This window comes from Lissotriton helveticus, chromosome 11, assembly GCF_964261635.1.
Source record: "Lissotriton helveticus chromosome 11, aLisHel1.1, whole genome shotgun sequence".
Taxonomy (NCBI): Eukaryota; Metazoa; Chordata; class Amphibia; order Caudata; family Salamandridae; genus Lissotriton; species Lissotriton helveticus.
Genome location: NC_136072.1, coordinates 1,027,735,287 through 1,027,752,884, shown reverse-complemented (window position 1 = coordinate 1,027,752,884; position 17,598 = coordinate 1,027,735,287). Strand labels below are relative to the sequence as shown.

Here is a 17,598-nt window from a genome sequence, read left to right as displayed (position 1 = left end):
GCCAGTGGAAAGTGAGGAGTTGATGATATCGGTCCATAATGGGGCAATGATGTATTTGAGTTCTTGAACTAAATGGGCGGGGAGGGGATCTTTGGAGTGAGAGGATGGTTTGAGTTTAGAAATGATGTTGATGATGGTGGTTTCTGATATTGGACTAAATTCGCTCCATAAGGCCTTGTTTTTAGAAAGGAGATCAGTCCGAGATGAGTCAAGATGGGGTAGAGCAGGGAGGGGTTGAGATGAGTCGAGATGTGGGGGAGAGGAGAACAAAAGTGATTTAGGAATGTTCGGGAGGGGGTGTTGGTTGAGGGGAGGTTGGAGAAAGAGAGGGGGGAAGAGAAAGATAGTTCGATGTTGTTGACTTTATTCGAAAAGAAGCTGGAAATTTCTTCGCATCTTTCCACAGAGGCTGCTAATTTAGGAGGGCCAGAGGAAGTTTGTTTTTTAACGATGCTAAACAGTTCTCTGGGGCGGTTTCTCGCCTGGTCAAGTTGTGACCGAATAAAGGATGCCTTTTCGTTGAAGATATGTTTTTTGTAATGGGCTCTGGTGGTTCTCAGGAGAGCCAGGTTGTCAGCGGAGGGATGACTCCTCCAAGCACGTTCTGATTGTCTGAGGGCCCGTCTTTCATTATTGAGTTCGGCATTGAACCAGGACTTGGGAGGGATGTTTTTTAGTTTTTTTTAGTTTAATTGGGGCAATTAGGTCAAGGGCACCAAGAATAGAATTATTGTAATGGTCAGTAAGGTCATTAGTGCTATGAGAGGGAGGGGGGAGAAGTACGCGAGTTTTAATTGCGGATTCCAATTCGCCAGGTGGGATAAGGTGAAGATTGCGAGTGGGTTTCATAGGTAGAGTTCTAACAGGGGCGGGGCGAGTAATGGGGTTATTCAGGGTGAAAAGGATGAGGTGGTGATCAGACCAGTCTACAGGAAGAATATTAGAGAGAGAGGCCAGATCCTTGCTCGCCACAATAGCATCAAGGGTGGCACCTTTGGTGTGAGTGGGGGCATGGCAGAGTTTGGTCAGGTCAGTGATGTCTAAGGTTTCTTTAAATAGGATGACAGTAGGGTCATCAATTTTGTTCCAGTGGATGTTGTAATCACCAAGGAAGAGATTCTTGGAGTGGGAGAGCGATGCTTGAATAATAAGATCGGTCATCTCTTCAGTGAAGGAGAGACCATTTCCAGGGGGGTGGTAAATGGTGTGCAGTCGAGTGGTGGGAAAGCCAGGAAAGGAGAGGTCGGCGAAAAGGTATTCAAAGGACGAGGGGTCTTGGAGCTGGACAAGTGAGATGTCGAGTTCATCCTTAAAGATAAGGGCAAGGCCTCCTCCTATTTGATCGATTCTATCTTTCTTAATGATAGAGTAGCCTGGTGGGATGAGCAAGGCGAGGATAGGAGTGGAGTGGGTGGTGAGCCAAGTTTCAGTTAGGAATGCAATGTCTATGTTTTCACTTAGAATGGTTTCCGCAATCTCAGTTGTGTGGCAGGAGGCGGATCTGCAGTTTATCAACATGCATCAGAGGGGGGAGGGTACAGGTAATGGTATGGGGGGCAGGAGGGGATAGGTCTAAGTAGTTGGTGAGGTCTAGGAGATGTCGGGTGAGGGGGGAGTCGGTTCGTTCCTAAGAGAACTGGGATAGAAGATTGACAGATAGGGGGGTAGTGTGCAAGGTTGAAGAGGGAGAGACAGGGGAGTTCCTAGAAAAGTTAGCTCCTGAGATTGTAGGGCAAGTATCTTGTTGAGGGGGGCAGGTCGTGTTGGTATTGCAGGGTGGGACGCTTCAGGAGGGATCTGTGTGTTTGGATCGCGTAGCGTAGTTACAGGGGTGGGGAGGAGTTTCATTGTTGGTAACAACACTAGTAGGTCTGTTTGTGAGTGTATTGAGATGAGTGTTGATGTGCGACGGTAAGGTGCATTGTGAGGCGATTGATGTGTGGTCAGGATCTGAGGGGTGGGCTTTTAGAAGGAGTGAGATATCGCTTCTGAGTGAGGAGAGTTCTAAAACGAGGGCTGAAAGGAGAAGTTCAACTTTAAGGAGTGTGAGTAGGAAAAGAGGAGTGAAGTGCATCGGTTATTTTAAGGAGATTGGTAGGGTTAGAGTTAATAAGGGGGGGGATAACCGGGAGTGGAAGGGGGGGGAAGCCTGGAGGAGGGGAGGGTTATAATGAGGGGGAGGAACATTTTTAGTAGGGGGTATACAGGAGGTAAACGTAGGAGAGGCATTCAATTTAGGAGGCCAGATAGGTGAATGAGGTGGAAAGCCAGTAATAGTTGGTGTACCTGGAGTATTGTGGATTGTTGGAGGGAACAAGGGAGAGTGAAAGGGGGGTATCGGTGGAGGATAAGGGGGAGCTGATGTATTGTGGATTGTGGGTTGCGGACCTAGTGTATTGTGGATTGTTAGAGGGAACAAGGGAGAGTGAAAGGGGGGTATCGGTGGAGGAGCTGATGGGGAGGTGTGTGAGATGGTAGAGCGAGGGGGTAGAGGATGAAGAGCATCAGAGGGTGAGGTGGTGTAGGAGTGGCAGTTAGAGGGAGGGAGGAGGATAGGAGAGAGAGAATTATAAGAATGGGGGGATATCAGGGGGTAAGTAGGTAAGGCTGGAGGAGTCACTGAGGTGTTGAATAGGGTGGAGGATGATGGGGGATTATTCAAGAAGTGGTCAATAGGAGGGGAGTGAGTAGTGGAGTCTCGGGAAGTCGGGGTTAGAGGGAGAGCCTGAGTAGGTGTGAGGGTATCAGGGGAATTAGGCAGTTTAGGGGAATCATGAGGGGGGTGGGAGAGTCACATGTTGAGGGAGATGAAAGGGGGACAAGTACATTGGAAGGCTGGGAGACAATAGGGGACTGTGAGATATTAGGGGACAGGGAGACAAGGGTGTCATAACAAGTTATAATGTTGAGGGCGAGGCTGGTAAGTAGAGATTGAGAATAATCTGCTTGATTGTGGGAAGAGGAGTGTGCAATGGTGAGAGGGGGTAAAGGTGTAAGGAGGGGAAGGAAATCATTATTAGTAAACGTGATGAGGCAGGGGAGGTCAAATGCTGTTGGGAAAGGGTAACGATGTTGGGTGTAAAAGAGGAGGAAGGTGAGTCAGGGGGAAGAGATAGGGGAATAGGAGAGACGATGGGAGATGGAGGAACAGAGAGTTGAGGAAAGTCCAGGGGAGGAGACAGGGGGGCCGGGGACAAGATAGGGGTATTTGGGACTAGGGGTTGGAGGGGTGAGAGGGAAGGGTTCAAGGATTGTGTGAGGGATTGGGATAGAGAGCTGAAGTGGTATTCAAAGATGTGGAGGTGGTTTCCAGAAGCTTGGATGAGAATGTTTCCGGATTTGAAGATGGAGATATCAATTTCTCCCGGAAAGGAAGGGGAGGGAGTGGTGGAGAGTTTCAGACCGTATGGGATATTGCGGGAATTAGTGATAGGGAGGTGTCGGAGAAAAAGGCTTTTCCATTTGGAAGTGCGTTTGGTAAAGCAGATGCAGTTGGTGATAATGGAGGAGTTAAGGTTATTATGGGGATCAGCAAATAGGGTTTCTGGGTGGAGACAGAGTAGTTTGTGCTTGAAGTTGAAGTTACCATGTTTGGAGAGATGGGAGGGGTAGAGGATAGACCAAGAGTTAGGGCCGAGTTTAGAGATGGGTGAAGCTGAGATAGTGGGGGGAAGTGTGAGGGGAGGCATGATTAGGAGTATACGGAGAGAAAGTAGGAGCAAACAGGTTAGACCATATAAACCACAAAGCAAGACTGTGAAAGGACGGAGGGGGGGGGGGGGGTCTTGTAGTGTTTTAGGAAAAGCAGACTCAGAGAGAGGAGTGGGTGAGGCCAGACGGCGTGACATCGTATGGGGGGCAGCGTATTTAGTTAAAATACACAGGACAGTTCTAAAGAGGTGGGCAACCAAAAGGTGTCGGGTAGCGTTTAGCAAAGCCGACACATACAGCGAGAGGAGTGGGTGAAGCCAGACAGAAGGACAACGTGTAGAGGAGCAGCGTATTCAAATATAATATACAGGAAAAAGAGGAGGAATGCAAAATTAAACTAACGGGGTATATCAAAATAATAAGATAATAGAATGTGTGGAGTACATTAATAAGGTTTGTAGTGCATGACAAAAAAAAGGGGAGTAAAAATATGTATAGCCTGGGGCAGATTACAATAATAAGGACTGGGGGTGAGCTACATAAAAGGACAACATAAGGGGGGATAGTGTTGACATACAGAAAGTCCAATGATGAAATGACAAGAAATCTCAACGAAGAATTAATAAGAATTATTAAGTTCTATGTCGTTCGAGAGGATGAGGATCCTTTTGTGGAGGATCTGCTGGAAACTCATTCCCCACCTCCTAATGCCCCGCAGAGAATATATCCTGCTGTTCCATCATCTCAGTCCTCCATTGTTCCTCCGCCTTCCTCTGGTCTTTCTGCAGACTCGACAGCTTCTGCTCCAGCCCTATCTGTTTCCCCTCCGTTTTCACAACCAGCGAGTATAGTGACTGCAGGCAACCCCGAAGTGTCTGCTGTTTCCACTCATGTATCTCCTCCTTTTCTTACACCTACCACTCAGCCATTGCTGACACTGTCACCTGTGTCTGTAGCTCTTGTGTCTTCCCCAGACATTTCATCCGCAGTGTTGTGTAGTGTCGGGACACAGGTGTGAGGGTTGGATGGAGGGAATTGGCGGCAGCATGGGAACAAATGGAGCGGGTTTTGATTCGATCTGATGTGGGTGAAGAGGAGAAAAGGATGGTTGCAAATCAGGTAGCACAAGGGCTCAGAGTCTGATTTATTGAGTGGAGGATATATGGAGTGTGATGAAGGATTTTGATCGGTTTGTACAACAGCATACCATTCAGTATATGTCGGCTACATTGATTGGTTTGCAGAAACAGTGTATTCGAGGCATAGCTCCTCAAATTATTTATGACATTCAAGATTGTGTATATTCAGCTGATATGGCCCCTGCAGAAGTTCTTGGTAATGTTGGGACGCTACTCAGTTATCGAGAAAGATTACATCACCGTACTCCAACTAGTGTGTCTCAATTTCCGATGAGGGGGGTGCATCCTATTTTTCATCCGGAGATTCCAGAGCAGCGTAACCAGAGAGGAGATGTAGTGCAACAACGGGTAGCGGCCCATTTTCAGGAACCAGTCGGTTTATACCCCGTGGAAGAGAAGTGAGGTGCTAGCTCTTAAGAGTAAATTACCGGTTCCTAGCAAAAAACCAACAGCGTATTATAAAGAGTTAACAGAGGCTACCTCCTCATCAGTTATGACCCTAGCAGATATTGAGATGTTGTTCGGGCTGGTCATGCCGGTGGATATATGGATTATAACAATAAGACAGTGTCTCAACTGATATATCAAGCAGGGGGACTTTTCAAAATGTGTATCAATCACATAGCACAGGAAAGGGACAAGGGAGACCAAGTAAGAGTGGAAGGGTTGTTATTTGCATATAGAAGCAAAAAATACAACTACATTGCAGTAACCATAACAACCAGATGTGCACTGGGAGTGTTGTAGTGAGTAAACGGTGCAGTGACACATGTGATTACAAGACAATGTGAGGCGGCGAAAAAACAATAATCAGTGGGGGTCAAACAAAAGTATTTACAATCACAAACATAATTTCATTATTTGTGAATGACTCTGGTTGCCACGAATGGCGTTGTAGAGTCAACAGCGTTTCGACCTCTATCTTGAGGTCATCATCAGGACGATGGTTACATGATTCAAAAAGTGCTCTGTAGGATCTGGAGAGATAATCAACTGAAGTGAAGCCCAGAAAAAGAGAATAAAAAGAGAATAAAACACAGGAAGGGAAAGAGTGGAAGGGTGGTGAGTAAAATACCTGGAGGCACTTAGAGGGGAGGAGGGATGGAGAATCCAGAGGTTAATTCCTGCTCGTCTGGAGCCGCAGTGAAGCGTCACTTGAGGCAGCCATCAATGGCTGGGATGTGGTCTAGGCAAAGGAAGGAAGGGCACAAGAAGGGCAATAACTAACAGGGAATGAAGGCTGTGTGATAAGACCAGTGTTCAGGGGCGCTGTGGTCTTACCAATTGCGGAAGGTCCAACGTCAAGGGAAGAGAGCGTGCGGATTGCTGGGCTGCGCTCTGAAAGGAAGGAAGATGAAACGGGCGCGGTTAAACCCGGGGATAGACAAGTAGTCAATCGCGAGTGCATAAAGTCTAAGAAGTGCCAGGGTCTTACCTGAGAAGTTATTCTAATGGCTTAAGGGAACGGAGCGTTGAATCCGGTGGTTACTCGTGACCAGATGAGTTGTGGATCGGGGTGACGGGATTAGTCCGGGGGCAGGAGGGGGGTGGACGAGTGAAGCGTCTCAAGCGTGCAAGGGCAACGGATCGCATAGATGAGATTATTAGTGCGACAGTTGGAGAATTGTTTGAGTTGGTAGGTGCGTTCCGTGGTGATAAATACCTTGGCGTTACTGGTAAGGTCACAGACATTACAGTTCTGGCATTTGTAATGGCATATGATAGGTGGGAGAGCCCACAAGGCTGTCACTGAATGGTCATTCTTTTCTTTAGAGGTCAAGTAATGGCATGGATCAATTTATCCGAGAGATTTTCCCCTCTTTTGCAGGAGAGTAAAGGAGGTTCTGAAAAGTGTGAAAAGGTGCGGAGCAATGTCCAGTTTCTTTTGATTATCTTGCTGACCTTGTTACTAGAGGGACTGTTGGTTGAGACAAAAGGAATATGCGTGTTTTGGCGTTTGATCGAGGGTGCCAGGATTCTCTCTCTATGACTGTAACGTGCACGCTTGAGAGCCCTTTTAACCAGGTGTTTTGGGTAGCCTCTGTTTGTCAATATTTCGAAGAGGATGGCTGCCTCCCAGAAATAATCCTTGCGCCATTTACAATTCCGCCGGATGCAGAGGAAATGCCCATATGGTAGGCCATCACGTAGGCCGCGTGGGTGATAACTATAATACAGTAGCAGGGTATTCCGTTCAGTGGCTTTTTGGTACAAGGTCGTGACAATGATCCCATCCTCTATGTGTAGTGTGAGGTCTAGAAAGGGGAGAGCATTTTTTCTGATGTCTGAGGTAAAAGTAAGGTGGGGTTGGTTGTTATTAAGCCAGGTAACGAAGGAGGAAAGGTCTTCCTGTTGTCCTTGCCACAGGAGGAGGATGTCGTCTATGTAGCGACGCCATACTGTAATGTTTATTCAGAATTGGGTTTTGGATCGACAGAATAAATGTTGATTCCAAGTGATGGACATAAGGACAGCAAAATTAGGAGCGAAACAAGCGCCCTTGGAAACTCCTTTTATCTGGAGGTGTCTTTATACAGAAAGTAATTACTTATAAAAAAAAAAATAATAAAGTTTTATTTCGTATATCGCATTTTACACAGCTGTTTGTCCACATCCCTGAGGCCGGCAGCGTGAAATATATGCAGTTGCATCCATAAGTAACAAATGGGGGTGGGGTCGCACACTACTCATCGGCAACCCCAGTACACGGCCTATCCCTGCTGATGAGGGGTAATACCCCGAAACACGTGTCCAGGGATGGCGAAGACAGCGAAGATAGCAGAAGATCGAAAGATGATGCATCGCGAACACTTTACTACATTGACCAGAGTCCTTAGGGGCGACACCGCCGGTGTGTGAGTAGTGTGCGACCCCACCCCCATTTGTAACTTTAAAGCTCCCGTGAGCAGTGGGCTGACGAGCCTGGGATCCCGCACCTACGCGCCTGAGTGGTTCTATACCTGGCAGATATTGGCAGCCATCGGCAACCCCAGTACACGGCCTATCCCTGCTGATGAGGGGTAATACCCCGAAACACGTGTCCAGGGATGGCGAAGACAGCGAAGATAGCAGAAGGTCGACAGATGATGCATCGCGAACACTTTACTACATTGACCAGAGTCCTTAGGGGCGACACCGCCGGTGTGTGAGTAGTGTGCGACCCCACCCCCATTTGTAACTTTAAAGCTCCCGTGAGCAGTGGGCTGACGAGCCTGGGATCCCGCACCTACGCGCCTGAGTGGTACTATACCTGGCAGATATTGGCAGCCATCGGCAACCCCAGTACACGGCCTATCCCTGCTGATGAGGCGTAATACCCCGAAACACGTGTCCAGGGATGGCGAAGACAGCGAAGATAGCAGAAGATCGAAAGATGATGCATCGCGAACACTTTACTACATTGACCAGAGTCCTTAGGGGCGACACCGCCGGTGTGTGAGTAGTGTGCGACCCCACCCCCATTTGTAACTTTAAAGCTCCCGTGAGCAGTGGGCTGACGAGCCTGGGATCCCGCACCTACGCGCCTGAGTGGTACTATACCTGGCAGATATTGGCAGCCATCGGCAACCCCAGTACACGGCCTATCCCTGCTGATGAGGGGTAATACCCCGAAACACGTGTCCAGGGATGGCGAAGACAGCGAAGATAGCAGAAGATCGAAAGATGATGCATCACGAACACTTTACTACATTGACCAGAGTCCTTAGGGGCGACACCGCCGGTGTGTGCGTAGTGTGCGACCCCACCCCCATTTGTAACTTTAAAGCTCCCGTGAGCAGTGGGCTGACGAGCCTGGGATCCCGCACCTACGCGCCTGAGTGGTACTATACCTGGCAGATATTGGCAGCCATCGGCAACCCCAGTACACGGCCTATCCCTGCTGATGAGGGGTAATACCCCGAAACACGTGTCCAGGGATGGCGAAGACAGCGAAGATAGCAGAAGATCGAAAGATGATGCATCGCGAACACTTTACTACATTGACCAGAGTCCTTAGGGGCGACACCGCCGGTGTGTGAGTAGTGTGCGACCCCACCCCCATTTGTAACTTTAAAGCTCCCGTGAGCAATGGGCTGACGAGCCTGGGATCCCGCACCTACGCGCCTGAGTGGTACTATACCTGGCAGATATTGGAAGCCATCGGCAACCCCAGTACACGGCCTATCCCTGCTGATGAGGGGTAATACCCCGAAACACGTGTCCAGGGATGGCGAAGACAGCGAAGATAGCAGAAGATCGAAAGATGATGCATCACGAACACTTTACTACATTGACCAGAGTCCTTAGGGGCGACACCGCCGGTGTGTGCGTAGTGTGCGACCCCACCCCCATTTGTAACTTTAAAGCTCCCGTGAGCAGTGGGCTGACGAGCCTGGGATCCCGCACCTACGCGCCTGAGTGGTACTATACCTGGCAGATATTGGCAGCCATCGGCAACCCCAGTACACGGCCTATCCCTGCTGATGAGGGGTAATACCCCGAAACACGTGTCATGGGATGGCGAAGACAGCGAAGATAGCAGAAGATCGAAAGATGATGCATCGCGAACACTTTACTACATTGACCAGAGTCCTTAGGGGCGACACCGCCGGTGTGTGAGTAGTGTGCGACCCCACCCCCATTTGTAACTTTAAAGCTCCCGTGAGCAATGGGCTGACGAGCCTGGGATCCCGCACCTACGCGCCTGAGTGGTACTATACCTGGCAGATATTGGAAGCCATCGGCAACCCCAGTACACGGCCTATCCCTGCTGATGAGGGGTAATACCCCGAAACACGTGTCCAGGGATGGCGAAGACAGCGAAGATAGCAGAAGATCGAAAGATGATGCATCGCGAACACTTTACTACATTGACCAGAGTCCTTAGGGGCGACACCGCCGGTGTGTGAGTAGTGTGCGACCCCACCCCCATTTGTAACTTTAAAGCTCCCGTGAGCAGTGGGCTGACGAGCCTGGGATCCCGCACCTACGCGCCTGAGTGGTTCTATACCTGGCAGATATTGGCAGCCATCGGCAACCCCAGTACACGGCCTATCCCTGCTGATGAGGGGTAATACCCCGAAACACGTGTCCAGGGATGGCGAAGACAGCGAAGATAGCAGAAGGTCGACAGATGATGCATCGCGAACACTTTACTACATTGACCAGAGTCCTTAGGGGCGACACCGCCGGTGTGTGAGTAGTGTGCGACCCCACCCCCATTTGTAACTTTAAAGCTCCCGTGAGCAGTGGGCTGACGAGCCTGGGATCCCGCACCTACGCGCCTGAGTGGTACTATACCTGGCAGATATTGGCAGCCATCGGCAACCCCAGTACACGGCCTATCCCTGCTGATGAGGCGTAATACCCCGAAACACGTGTCCAGGGATGGCGAAGACAGCGAAGATAGCAGAAGATCGAAAGATGATGCATCGCGAACACTTTACTACATTGACCAGAGTCCTTAGGGGCGACACCGCCGGTGTGTGAGTAGTGTGCGACCCCACCCCCATTTGTAACTTTAAAGCTCCCGTGAGCAGTGGGCTGACGAGCCTGGGATCCCGCACCTACGCGCCTGAGTGGTACTATACCTGGCAGATATTGGCAGCCATCGGCAACCCCAGTACACGGCCTATTCCTGCTGATGAGGGGTAATACCCCGAAACACGTGTCCAGGGATGGCGAAGACAGCGAAGATAGCAGAAGATCGAAAGATGATGCATCACGAACACTTTACTACATTGACCAGAGTCCTTAGGGGCGACACCGCCGGTGTGTGCGTAGTGTGCGACCCCACCCCCATTTGTAACTTTAAAGCTCCCGTGAGCAGTGGGCTGACGAGCCTGGGATCCCGCACCTACGCGCCTGAGTGGTACTATACCTGGCAGATATTGGCAGCCATCGGCAACCCCAGTACACGGCCTATCCCTGCTGATGAGGGGTAATACCCCGAAACACGTGTCCAGGGATGGCGAAGACAGCGAAGATAGCAGAAGATCGAAAGATGATGCATCGCGAACACTTTACTACATTGACCAGAGTCCTTAGGGGCGACACCGCCGGTGTGTGAGTAGTGTGCGACCCCACCCCCATTTGTAACTTTAAAGCTCCCGTGAGCAGTGGGCTGACGAGCCTGGGATCCCGCACCTACGCGCCTGAGTGGTTCTATACCTGGCAGATATTGGCAGCCATCGGCAACCCCAGTACACGGCCTATCCCTGCTGATGAGGGGTAATACCCCGAAACACGTGTCCAGGGATGGCGAAGACAGCGAAGATAGCAGAAGGTCGACAGATGATGCATCGCGAACACTTTACTACATTGACCAGAGTCCTTAGGGGCGACACCGCCGGTGTGTGAGTAGTGTGCGACCCCACCCCCATTTGTAACTTTAAAGCTCCCGTGAGCAGTGGGCTGACGAGCCTGGGATCCCGCACCTACGCGCCTGAGTGGTACTATACCTGGCAGATATTGGCAGCCATCGGCAACCCCAGTACACGGCCTATCCCTGCTGATGAGGCGTAATACCCCGAAACACGTGTCCAGGGATGGCGAAGACAGCGAAGATAGCAGAAGATCGAAAGATGATGCATCGCGAACACTTTACTACATTGACCAGAGTCCTTAGGGGCGACACCGCCGGTGTGTGAGTAGTGTGCGACCCCACCCCCATTTGTAACTTTAAAGCTCCCGTGAGCAGTGGGCTGACGAGCCTGGGATCCCGCACCTACGCGCCTGAGTGGTACTATACCTGGCAGATATTGGCAGCCATCGGCAACCCCAGTACACGGCCTATTCCTGCTGATGAGGGGTAATACCCCGAAACACGTGTCCAGGGATGGCGAAGACAGCGAAGATAGCAGAAGATCGAAAGATGATGCATCACGAACACTTTACTACATTGACCAGAGTCCTTAGGGGCGACACCGCCGGTGTGTGCGTAGTGTGCGACCCCACCCCCATTTGTAACTTTAAAGCTCCCGTGAGCAGTGGGCTGACGAGCCTGGGATCCCGCACCTACGCGCCTGAGTGGTACTATACCTGGCAGATATTGGCAGCCATCGGCAACCCCAGTACACGGCCTATCCCTGCTGATGAGGGGTAATACCCCGAAACACGTGTCCAGGGATGGCGAAGACAGCGAAGATAGCAGAAGATCGAAAGATGATGCATCGCGAACACTTTACTACATTGACCAGAGTCCTTAGGGGCGACACCGCCGGTGTGTGAGTAGTGTGCGACCCCACCCCCATTTGCATCCATAAGTACACAGCTCTTACGTCTACAACCCAACGGGCCGGTAGCGATGGATAATTCTTATGTCTTATATTCCATCAGATTGGCAAATAAACCAAAGTGTTCTGACAACTGAAATGCATATACTGTAGTTATATCAACATAAAAACAACTCTCCCCTTCCCTCCCCCTGCCTACACCGAATTTCCATTGCACTGATCTGCATGTCCCACTTCTACAAACTACCCGCCGTTCCTGCCACCCCGCAATAGTTTCCATGCACGCTTAACTCTACCCCTCCCTGCCCGAGATCGCTCATGTGTCCTTGTGTCTATATGTGTTAGTATGAGTAGCTGTTCCCTACCACCACGAGTCATCTCCAAAGGCCTGATTCGATCTGAGGACCGACCCCCCCGAATCCAGCCAGGGCACAAAGGGTCCCCAGATGTCAACAGGTCTAGATCTGCTGGGCATTAGTTCCCAATAATGGGATAATTGATCCTTACAATAAACCACAGTGTTAAGCCATGCGGCCACCGCAGGGGGCTGTGCCTTCTTCCAATGTATTGCCACTTGACATTTAGCCAACAATAACAGCATGGCTGTAAGCTTACGAGTGGTCTTCGGGACCCACAGTACAAAACCCAAAAGAGTTATCAATGGGGTGGCCTGCGTCTGAGTACAAGTGATGTGTCTAATGATGACACCTCCGTCCAGAACCCTTCTATCGGTCCACACTCCCATGCCAAGTGTGAAAATGTGGCATTCTGTTCTCCACACCTCCAGCAACTACAGTCCGGTTGCATACACATGCGGTGCAGTTGAAAGGCGTTCGATAGAGCCTATGTAGGAAGTTAAAGTTTATAAGTCGAAGTCTATAATTTGGTGAGAGGTTTTCTAGTTGCGAGCAGCAATATTGCCATTGCTTGTCCGTAATTTCAATATTAATGTCCCTTTCCCAATTAGTTTTAGACGTGGGCTGCACTATAGGCGACTCTCCTTGCGTAATACTATAAATGCTTGTGATCAATTTGCGAGGAGAGGGGTTGGACAGTACATTTTCCAGTGCTGGTAGTGCTGGTAATGCAGGAGGCTCCTTGGGAAGTGTCTCATACCTAGCTCTACAAGCTGCGCGTATCTGGTAGTACAATAACATATCCGATGCCGTTGGCATCTGTAGGGAACACACCTGCTGTAATGTCATGAAGCTCCCATTTGGGAAGATATCGCCTCCCTTCTCCAACGCTTGCGCCTTAGCTCGCTGTGTGGCCGCCTTATCTGTGAGCGGAAATAGGAGTGGGTTCCCTCCCAGCGGCATGGAAGGAGCATAGAGTTCCTCCTGACTAGCTCTCTTAGCAATCCCTCGCCAAGCCCATTGCGTTGCTTCCACCGTGTCTATTTCTAAATGTGGGCTTTTATAAGGCTGGTATACTGCTGAGACAAGCGGAATGGGAGCCACTCTATCAATTTCTATCGCCACATGAGGCTGAAATGGTGTTGGGTGCTGCCAAAAATGCAGGAATTGTGCCTGAGCGCTGTAGGCATATAGCTCAAAGTCCGGAGCTCCTAGTCCACCTTGGGTAAATGGGAGCGTCAACAAATTCCCAGAAAGTAATTATTGGTCAATGCAATGTGAAGAAGCTGGATTATGAAGTCAGTCGGGATACGCATGGGTCTTGATCATGTATTCAACAAATGTTCCATCACTGCCAGACCCTCTGTCTGGGGAATGTTGGTATACAACTATTCAATACCGAGGCCAGCCATGAGGTAAGTCTCGGTGTTGAATGGGAGATCCTCAATGATACTGATCAAGTAGGTGCTGTCTTTGACAAAGGTGTCTGTGAGTGGGATAAACTCCTTGAGGATGGCATCAATGTATTTACCCACTGGTTCCAGGATGGCTCCGCAACCAGAGACTATGGGTCGGACTGGTGATGTGGATGAGTTTTTATGTATTTTGGGCAATGTATAGATCACTGGTGTTCTGGGGTGTGGATTATTGAGGAAAGCATGTTCTTTTTTACTGATGATGCCACTGTGGAGTGCCTGGGAGGTGATTGCGGATATTTTGCTTTGAATGGTGGTTAGTAGGTTTGAAGTCAACTTGCGGTAGTCTGTAGCATTGTTGAGCTGGAGAAGGATCTCGCTGTCATATTTGTCATGATCCATTACAACTATATCCCCGCCTTTATCGGCGGGTTTGATGACTATACTCTTGTTATCACTCAGACTATTTATGGCAAGTTTTTTGGTGAGTGGCAAATTGTAGGGTACAAATTCGGATTGGTGTTTTTTGACTTCATGTAAAACTAGTTTCTCAAAGGTTAAGATCTCTGGCGGCATCATCGAGGTGTGTGGCAAAAAGTGGAGGCAGGTCTGAATTGTTTTTCAAAGAGCCTATTGGTTCAGGTTTATCCGAGAAGAATTGTTTCAGACAGATGCGTCTGAAGAACAGGAGTAAGTCTTTCTGGAGTTTGAAAAAATTACTGCGTACAGTGGGGACGAAGGAAAGGCCTTTACTGAGTAGGGAGATTTCATCTGAGGATAGAAGATGGGTAGATAGATTAAAGATGGGTATTGTCATGTTAGGGGGAGATGAAGTCTGAGGTGGTGAAGGAGGTACATTTAGTGTAGCCTCATTGTTCGGGAATGGTCCGAGTAGCCCTATGTGGGTAGCCATGGATGGCCTGGGGATGGTGGGTGGAATGGTATTCTTAGTACTAAAGTTGGAGGGGATGGAAGTGTCCATCGGTAAGAGTGTTGTAATGTTGGGATGTGTTCCACTTATCATTGCTGGGGCCCCAATTGATAACATTTGTGGGAGGTCTGCCTCTCGCCTGCGTATTGGTATTGGTAGTTCTGTTTCTTGCGTCCGCGGTCCACTCCTAAAAATACGGTAGTTAGGAGTGGTGGTGGATGTGGATAACTTAAACGGCCTGACTTTGTACCCTCACCACCGTCTGAGTCCTCGATGGATGTGTTGGAGGAGTCAGAAAAGGTTATAAGCTGATTATTGAGGTATCTACCCCATTTCTTGTTTCTTGGTGCCTGGTAGGGTGTATTATAGAATGTGTCGAGTAAATATGGCTACGTCTGGTCTCTATTTTAGTTCTTAATGTCCTTCTCAATTTTGTTTATTTTCTTGTTCTGTTCGAAGGTATGGAAGGTTGCGATAGTGGCGTTTACTCTGTCTAGGAGGCCCTTAGCGTCAGTAATGGTAGTGTCAGCTAAGATAAACTTTTCTAACTCTGCTATCTCCTTCAATTCTTTTTTACTGTGTTCTATCGCTATGTCGATGCCAAGCACCATCCAGTGCCAGGAGCAGGTAGTGGCCAGATGACCAAAGCCTGTGCGAAACTTGGGGTCCTGGGTAAAAATAGCAGGGACGTTATATATTTGTAGTCCTAGAGGTATGGTGTTGGATTTGAGGTACTCAGTAAGCATGCAGGTCAGTACGAATTTGTTTTTTCTTGAGATTATCTAGTCTCTCAAGCAGTACCCTAGAGGTGTTGGGTGCTGAAGGGAGGGGGGTTAGAGGTCTGAGACAGTAAAGAGGGTCCACTGAGGATATTCCGGATGCAGTCATCCGAGTAGGAGGGGTCTCCCTGGAGGACATAATATGCAGATTACTTGCACATTATATGACACAAGGTTGTGTATTGTATATTTAAAAATATACTCTCGCAATCCAGCGATTGCTTAATCTTAAGCGAACAGAAACTGGAGTAAACCCGTTAACCCAGCTTAGACCGGGTAAGTATTCTAACAATAAGACAGTGTCTCAACTGGTATATCAAGCAGGGGGACTGGCTCACCAGGATACTTGATGTAATGTAAAACAAAATCTCAATAAAAACATTCAAATAAAAAAAAAATCAAGCAGGGGACTGTTCAAAACGTGTATCAATCACATAGCACAGGAAAGGGACAAGGGATATCAAGCAAGAGTGGAAGGGTTGTTATTTTCATATAGAAGCACAAAATATAACTAAATTGCAGTAACGATAACAACCTGACGTACACTGGGAGTGTTGTAGTGAGTAAACGGCGCAGTGACACGTGATTACAAGACAACGCGAGGCGCAGAAAAAACAATAATCAGTGGGGGTCAAACAAATGTATTTACAATCACAAACATAATTGCGTTATTTGTGAATGACCCTTCGGTTGCCGCGAATGGCGTTGTAGAGTCGGCGGCGTTGCGACCTCTTTAACTTGAGGTCTCCTCAGGACAATGGTTACATGATTCAAAAAGTGCTCTATAGGATCGGGCGGGAATGGAGGGATAATCAGTTGGCGTGAAGCCTAGAAAAAGATAATAAAAAGAGAATAAAATGAGAATAAAACACGGGAAGGGGAAGGGTGGTGAGAAAAATACCTGGAGGCACCTGGAGGGGAGAAGAGATGGAGAATCCAGAGGTTAATTCCTGCTCGTCTGGAGCCGCGGTGAAGCGTCACTTGAGGCAGCCATCAATGGCTGGGATGCGGTCTAGGCAAGGGAAGGAAGGGCACAAGAAGGGCAATAACTAACAGGGAACGAAGGCAGTGTGATAAGAAGACCAGTGTTCAAGGGCGCCATGGTCTTACCAATTGCGGAAGGTCCAATGTAAAGGGAAGAGAGCGTGCGGAAGGCTGGGCTGCGCTCTGAAAGGAAGGGAGATGAAACGGGCGCGGTTAAATCCGGGGATAGACAGGTAGTCTATCACGAGTGCGTAAAGACTAAGAAGTTCTGTGGTCTTACCTGAGAAGTTATTCTAATGGCTGAAGGGGACGGAGCGTTGAATCCGGCGGTTACTCGCGACCAGATGAGTTGTGGATCGGGGTGCTGGGATTGGATCGGGGTGCTGGGATTAGTCCGGGGGCGGGGGGGGGACGAGTGAAGCATCTCAAGCATGCTGCTCAGCTTACAAGATATGTAGAAGCCGTCAGAGTCACGTGAGAGTGCTTGGATTGGGTCACGCGCTAACACTGGGGATGGGAACTAGAGCGTGAAGGCTGGGATCAGGGGTCCCGGGGGGACAGGAGAGAAAGGAAACGGCAGAGGAAAGATGGCCGTCTGGGAGTAAGCACCGAGATAGGTGAGGTTATTTACATATTCGGACACAGTTAAATACAGATTCGGACACAGTTCATGGATATTAATTCACAGATGTAAGCAGCAAATTGCAGAACATTACATACAGATGGTGATACCATTTAAGCTACCGAGTCCATTAGGATAATTAGACAAGGGGAAACTCGACTGGAGAAGAAGTTACAAACAGCCGAATAATAACTAGGGGGAAGAATCAATAAACATGATATTTCTGACGGAAAATGCATGTCAGGTGATAGAGTACAGTTAACAAGTTGCCGAAACCCTGGCAAGGGGAACAAATGGTGATGTATCGTGAGAACCAAGAGCTCATATATTGAGACCAACGATCATGGTCTCAGTGGAGGCAGGTGCATACACAGAATCACAAGGTGGAATTGGGTGGCACATGGGATGAAATGAAGGCATGGGATAAAGAGCGGAAGCCCGGAGAAAATCCTAGGGCCGAGATTCTGGCTTTGCCAAGTCATATCATCACTTACATGTATTTTCTTA

At 49.0% G+C, this 17,598-nt stretch overlaps 1 long non-coding RNA gene across 1 annotated transcript in view; it reads right to left on the bottom strand.

Annotated features, from left to right (window-relative positions):
• The window catches only part of LOC144791441 (uncharacterized), a 28,232-nt gene extending 11,306 nt beyond the window's left edge, over positions 1 to 16,926 (bottom strand). Inside the window, exons 1-3 of the long non-coding RNA XR_013602389.1 lie at positions 16,750 to 16,926; positions 16,596 to 16,652; positions 16,387 to 16,497 (exon numbers count right to left, since the gene is read on the bottom strand). This is a non-coding gene — a long non-coding RNA (uncharacterized LOC144791441). The remainder of the gene's footprint in view (positions 1 to 16,386; positions 16,498 to 16,595; positions 16,653 to 16,749) is intronic.
• Between the last annotated feature and the right edge of the window lie 672 nt (positions 16,927 to 17,598).